Consider the following 6,313-nt stretch of genomic DNA (forward strand, 5'->3'; position numbering starts at 1 on the left):
TACATCACTCTGAGCAAGCCAAATTATGCTGGATATAAACCTGCCCAGGCCTTGGTTTTTCACATTCCATTTCCTTTTTTTTAAAGACTCTTGTACATCGCTTACTTTGTGTCAAGCACTGTACGAAGCATAGGGCTGGGTACAAGATAATCAGGTTGGATACAGTCCCTGCTGTCCAACGTGGGATTCACATTCTAAGAAGGACAGTGTAGGATTGACTCCCCATTTTACAGATGAGGAAAAAGAAATACAGAGAAGTTAACTTACCTGCCCAACATCACATGGCAGACAAGAAGCACGGCCAGAATTAGAACCCAGGTCATCTGCCTTTCACTAAGCCATAATGCTTCCGGTTTTGTTCTTATAATGAACCAAGAAGGGAATGGGGATTTTCATATTCATTAGCCAGAGGTGGCCCAGAGAGTTTAAAGGTATTGCCAGAAGACAAAAGTCAGGTCAGTAGCAGGGGTTGGAAATAGAACATTGGTCTCCTGACTCTCAGGCCTATTTTCTTTCCATTAGAGCCTACTTCATTTTTATTCTGCATTATCCCGAGGAGAATCAACTGGCCTTTAAACATTTTGATTGACATCCATAGAATTATTAGCAATTTTGAAAATGACAGCAGGCAGTGTTTACCAGACTGTATCTTCAATGCAACTGGCTTAGCAACAGATAGGAACCTGCATAGGTGAAAATGTCACTGCACCTCCAACACACCCCCTTCAGTATACACTAGCCCGAAAAGTCACAAAAAGGGATTAGAGACCTGCAGATGACCTATCTTCTCCTCAATGTTGTTAGTAAGGCACTTATTCCTGCAATTTTTTTTCATCATAGCAGTTGTGCTTTTAGGCATTCCCTTCTGGGAATTGCATTACAGATTTACCCACTGGCCTTTCTTTATTCAGAAGATTAGGCATAAAATTGAATAGAGATCCAGGTATGGGGAAATTGTGACTGATGTTGAAACATTCACTCTCTCGGTATTTGAAAAACAATCTGAAATGCACGTCATCCTCCTTCGAATGCTTCTATTCATCCATCTATTTAAAATTTGGGGGAGTCATGGAGTGATCATCCTAATCAGAACTGATTCACTTCTTCACAAATTCATGAACATTTTCCTCAATAGCGGGACACGAGGAAGAGGAGGAAGAGAAGGAGGAGAAAAATAGCAGGATGAAGAGGAGTAAAACGTTGATGAGAAGGGGGAGAAGAAGGGGAAGAAGGAGGAGGTGGATGAGGAGAAGGAGAAGGAGGAAAAGGAGGAGGAGGAGGAGGACTGGTAATAATAATAAATCTTGTGTTTGTTAATCGCTCACTATGTGCCAAGCAGTGTTCTAAGTGATGGGGTAGATACAAGGTAATCAGGTTGTCCCAAATGAGGCTCACAGTCTTAATTACCATTTTACAGATGAGGTAACTAAGGCAAAGAGACGTAATGTGACTTCCCCAAAGCCATTCAGCTGACAAGTGGTGGAACTGGGATTAGAACACATGACCTCTGACTCCCAAGCCCATTCTCTTTCCATTAAGCCACACTGCTTATGGAGTAGCATTTATTATTTTCCAAACTCCTTGAATGCGTCGTCTACACGCACTGCCTCGAATTCGTCAACACCAACTCTCTCCTCGACCCCCTTCAGTCTGGCTTCCATCCCCTACATTCCACGGAAACTGCCCTCTCAAAGGTCACCGATGACCTCCTGCTTGCCAAATCCAACGGCTCATACTCTATCCTCATCCTCCTCGACCTCTCAGCTGCCTTCGACACTGTGGACCACCCCCTTCTCCTCAACACGCTATCCGACCTTGGCTTCACAGACTCTGTCCTCTCCTGGGTCTCCTCTTATCTCTCCGGTTGTTCATTCTCAGTTTCTTTTGCAGGCTCCTCCTCCCCCTCCCATCCCCTTAGTGTGGGGGTTCCCCAAGGTTCAGTTCTTGGTCCCCTTCTGTTCTCGATCTACACTCATTCCCTTGGTGACCTCATTCGCTCCCACGGCTTCAATTATCATCTTTACGCTGATGACACCCAGATCCACATCTCTGCCCCTGCTCTCTCCCCCTCTCTCCAGGCTCTCATCTCCTCATGCCTTCAGGACATCTCCATCTGGATGTCTGCCCGCCACCTAAAACTCAACATGTCGAAGACTGAACTCCTTGTCTTCCCTCCCAAACCCTGCCCTCTCCCTGACTTTCCCATCTCTGTTGACGGCACTACCATCCTTTCCGTTTCACAAGCCCGCAACCTTGGTGTCACCCTCGACTCCGCTCACATCCCTCACAACCAAGCCGTCACCAAAACCTGCCGGTCTCAGCTCTGCAACATTGCCAGGATCTACCCTTTGCTCTCCATCCGAACCTTTACCCTGCTCGTTCAAGCTCTCATCCTATGCCGTCTGGACTGCTGCATCAGCCTCCTCTCTGATCTCCCATCCTCGTGTCTCTCCCCACTTCAATCCATACTTCATGCCGCTGCCCGGATTGTCTTTGTCCAGAACGCTCTGGGCATGTTACTCCCCTCCTCAAAAATCTCCAGTGGCTACCAATCGATCTGTGCATCAGGCAGAAACTCCTCACCCTGGGCTTCAAGGCTCGCCATCACCTCGCCCCCTCCTACCTCACCTCCCTTCTCTCCTTCTACAGCCCATCCCGCACCCTCCACTCCTCTGTCACTAATCTCCTCACCGTGCCTCATTCTCGCCTGTCCCGCCGTCGACCCCCGTCCCACGTCATCCCCCTGGCCTGGAATGCCCTCCCTCCGCACATCCGCCAAGCTAGCTCTCTTCCTCCCTTCAAGGCCCTATTGAGAGCTCTCCTTCTCCAGGAGGCCTTCCCAGACTGAGCCCCCTCTTTCCTCTCCCCCTCGTCCTCCTCTCCATCCCCACCATCTTACCTCCTTCCCTTCTCAACAGTACCTGTATATACGTATATATGTTTGTACATATTTATTACTCTATTTTTTTATTTTACTTGTACCTATCTATTCTATTTATTTTATTTTGTTAATATGTTTGCTTTTGTTCTCTGCCTCCCCCTTCTAGACTGTGAGCCCACTGTTGGGTAGGGACTGTCTCTATATGTTGCCAACTTGTACTTCAGAAGCGCTTAGTACAGTGCTCTGCACACAGTAAGCGCTCAATAAATACGATTGATTGATTGATTGATTGAGGGTCCACACGATGAGGTACACTGTCTGAGGCTCTTGGGAAATACAGAATAAAGAAGTGACACGTTATCTGGTTGCAAGGAGCTTATGCTCAGCAACTTGGCATTCATCGATATCCTTTATTCCTCTACAACTGTCGTGACCCTAATCAATTTCTTATTCAAATGGAAAACCATTCCTTACACTGAGTTTTTTGGCCATACGTACTTAACTCTTGGCTTAGTCTGTAATGAGAGCTTCCTCATGGACCTGATGTGCTCTGACTGTTGTATAGCCATCTATTGTTGTGTTATGCTTTTGAGTCATGTCCGACCTATAATGGCGCCATGGATGCATCTGTCACAGAATGCCCCACCTCCATCGCCAATCATTCTGGTAGTGTATCCATAGAGTTTTCTTGGTAAAAATACGGAATTGGTTTACCACTGCCTCTTTCCACGCAGTAAACAAGATTCTTCACTCTCGACTCTCTCCCATGCTGCTCCTGTCCAGAACAGGTGAGCTTTGATTTGTAGCAGATTGCCTCCCACTCACTAGCCACTGCCCAAGCAAGGAATGGAATGGAAATGCCTCCGCTTGACTCTCCCTCCCATAGCCGAGACTGGTGGAGTCCTGGAAACTCTCCAGGTGTGACCCTAAGAGGTAAGCCATCTGTAGTCCACTGCTTTTTCCAGGCTTTGTGTCCCAAATGGTCTGCAAATAAATAAACCCCATCTCACCCTCCTATGATTATTAAATTCCTCCGCTTGAAAAATCTCTCCTGCTTTGGAAAGCTCGCTACTTCTCTACCTATTGTTTTGTTTTAAATGTGGACTATTTGGCCACTTATGATTCCACTACAGTGTAGGAACTTGGAATGTAGGATGTGTTCTTGTCACTCTCTGTTGGTAATTTGTCTCATTCAGTGCAAATGGAATTGATGAGGTTGCTGTATATACTGTCCATGTGGTGTCCCCTCTTCAAGGTCTTATTGATTCAATTATTCAATTGTATTTATTGAGCACTTACTGTGTGCAGAACACTGTACTAAATGCTTGGGAGGGCGCAATATAACAATAAACAGACACATTCCCTGCCCACAGTGAGCTTACAGTCTAGAGGAGCTTACAGCCTAACAATATTGTGTTGACAATATCATCTCAGATATCACATCTTTGCCAACAGGCTGGCATCCCTTTCTTTCCAGAGACAATGTTCCAATCAATCAATCAATCAATAGTATTTACTGTTCACTTACTGTATGCAGAGCACTATACTAAGTGCCTGGGTGACTACGATATAACAGAGTTAGTAGATATGTGCTGTGGTGCTCTGAGGATGGGGTGAATTAAGTTTGCAAATCCAAGGGCAACTCTCCAAATGCTGAACAGGTCTTAATACAGTCTTTACCCCAAAGTAAGTGCGTAACAAATACACAACTATCATTACTGATAGTCAAATCAAGCACTGTATTAAGAACTGGGGTATCAATAATGATAATAATGATGGAATTTGCTAAGCACTTACTATGTGCCAAGATGGTAATGATAATGACAATAATAATAACTATTATTATTATTATTATGCACTGTACTACGTGCTGGGGTCGAAACAAGGTATTTAGGTCAAACACAGTCCCAGTCCCATGTGGGACTCACATTCTAAGGGAGAATAGTTATTGAATCGCCATTTTACAAATGAGGAAAACAGACACAAAGCAGTTAATCAGTGATATTTGTTAAGTGCTTACTGTGTATACAGCACTCTACTAAGTGCTTTAGAAGAGTACAGCTCAATCTAGTTGGCAAGACAAGATCCTTTTCCCTCAAGGAGTTTACAATGTAAGGTAATACTGATAATAATTGCAGTATGTGTGTTTGTCTTGTCTTATGCTGTCGACTCATCTCTTACACATAGCAATGTCACGGGCACCTCTCTCCCAGAATGCTCCACCTCCATCTGCAATCAGTTCTGGTAGTGTATCATAGAGTTTTCTTTGTAAAACTCCAGACATGGTTTAACCACTGTCTCCTTCCGTGCAGTAACCTCGAGTCTCTTCGTCTCTCTTCCACGCTGCTGCTGCCCAAGTACAGTTGAGAAAAGACTTGTAGCAGATTTCCCATCCACTCGCTAGCCACCTGTCCAAAGATAGGAATGGAATGGGCTATGCCTCTGCTTGACTCTCCCTCCCGTAGTTGAGACTAGGGTAGAGCATTGAACTCCAGTTGTGACCTTGAGAGGACAGTTGGTATGTGCTAAGGCTCTTATTGATGTTCCAGGTACAGTACTAAGCTCACTGATGTGGATGCAAGCCAAGTCAGGATCTCTGTCCCGCTTGGGGACTCAGAGTCTCATTTACCACAATCCTTCACAGACGAGGTAACTGAGTCCCAGACGAAGTGAATTGACTTGCCCAAAAGTCACACTGCAGACAGGTCACACAGCAGACAAGTGGGCAAAACTGCGATTTAGAACTCTGCCTGATTACTCAACCTCTTTATGGTCTTTTCACTTGGCACAACTCAAACAGCCATTAGGTGAAACCTAGCACCTCAGGGAAGCAGAATTAAGAGTGCCCTGCCATCAGGTCGGATAGCATTTCGCGCAGGAGTTAGGAAAATGGACCTTAATTGAAGTACGATGTCAGTCTTTTTCAGGCTATCCAGCCCAGAGCATTCAGGGGCTCATCAATGAGAGTCTTTGAAACCACTGTCTTGGCATAAAGTCCCTGCAAATTCAAGAATCTAGGAGATTCTGTATGTAGCTGCCAAATTCCACACTTAATATGTGTCAGTCCCAACACTGTAAATGTTACGGTGAAAAGCATCAGTGCAATGAGTAACACCATTTGTGGACAGCAAAGGGTGTCCTTAAGCACCATTTATCCAAGACATGACTGCCGTTCCAACAGAGTATGACATTCTGATGATAACAAATTCGGGAAAGGGCCAAACCTGAGGAGGATGACTCCTCAGGTCTTCAGAATTTACAAAATCCTTTAGCTGGTCAAATTGAAGTCCACGTACAGGGCCTATTTTGAAAGAGAAGAATCAAGGTCAATCATGCAAGCCATGAATAAGCAGCATAGCTTAGATGAATAGAGCCCAGGCCTTGGAGTCCGAAGGCTGTGGGTCCCTAATCCCGGCTCTGCCACTTGTCTGC

General features: G+C 45.3%; 1 non-coding gene across 1 annotated transcript; it reads right to left on the bottom strand.

Annotated features, from left to right (window-relative positions):
- Positions 1–3,679: 3,679 nt before the first annotated feature.
- LOC119924151 lies at positions 3,680–3,817 on the bottom strand. The gene has a single exon (XR_005449047.1). It is a non-coding gene; the product is annotated as a small nucleolar RNA SNORA7 (small nucleolar RNA).
- Positions 3,818–6,313: the final 2,496 nt, after the last annotated feature.

Source organism: Tachyglossus aculeatus, unplaced genomic scaffold (genome assembly GCF_015852505.1).
Source record: "Tachyglossus aculeatus isolate mTacAcu1 unplaced genomic scaffold, mTacAcu1.pri scaffold_82_arrow_ctg1, whole genome shotgun sequence".
In the NCBI taxonomy this organism is placed as follows: Eukaryota; Metazoa; Chordata; class Mammalia; order Monotremata; family Tachyglossidae; genus Tachyglossus; species Tachyglossus aculeatus.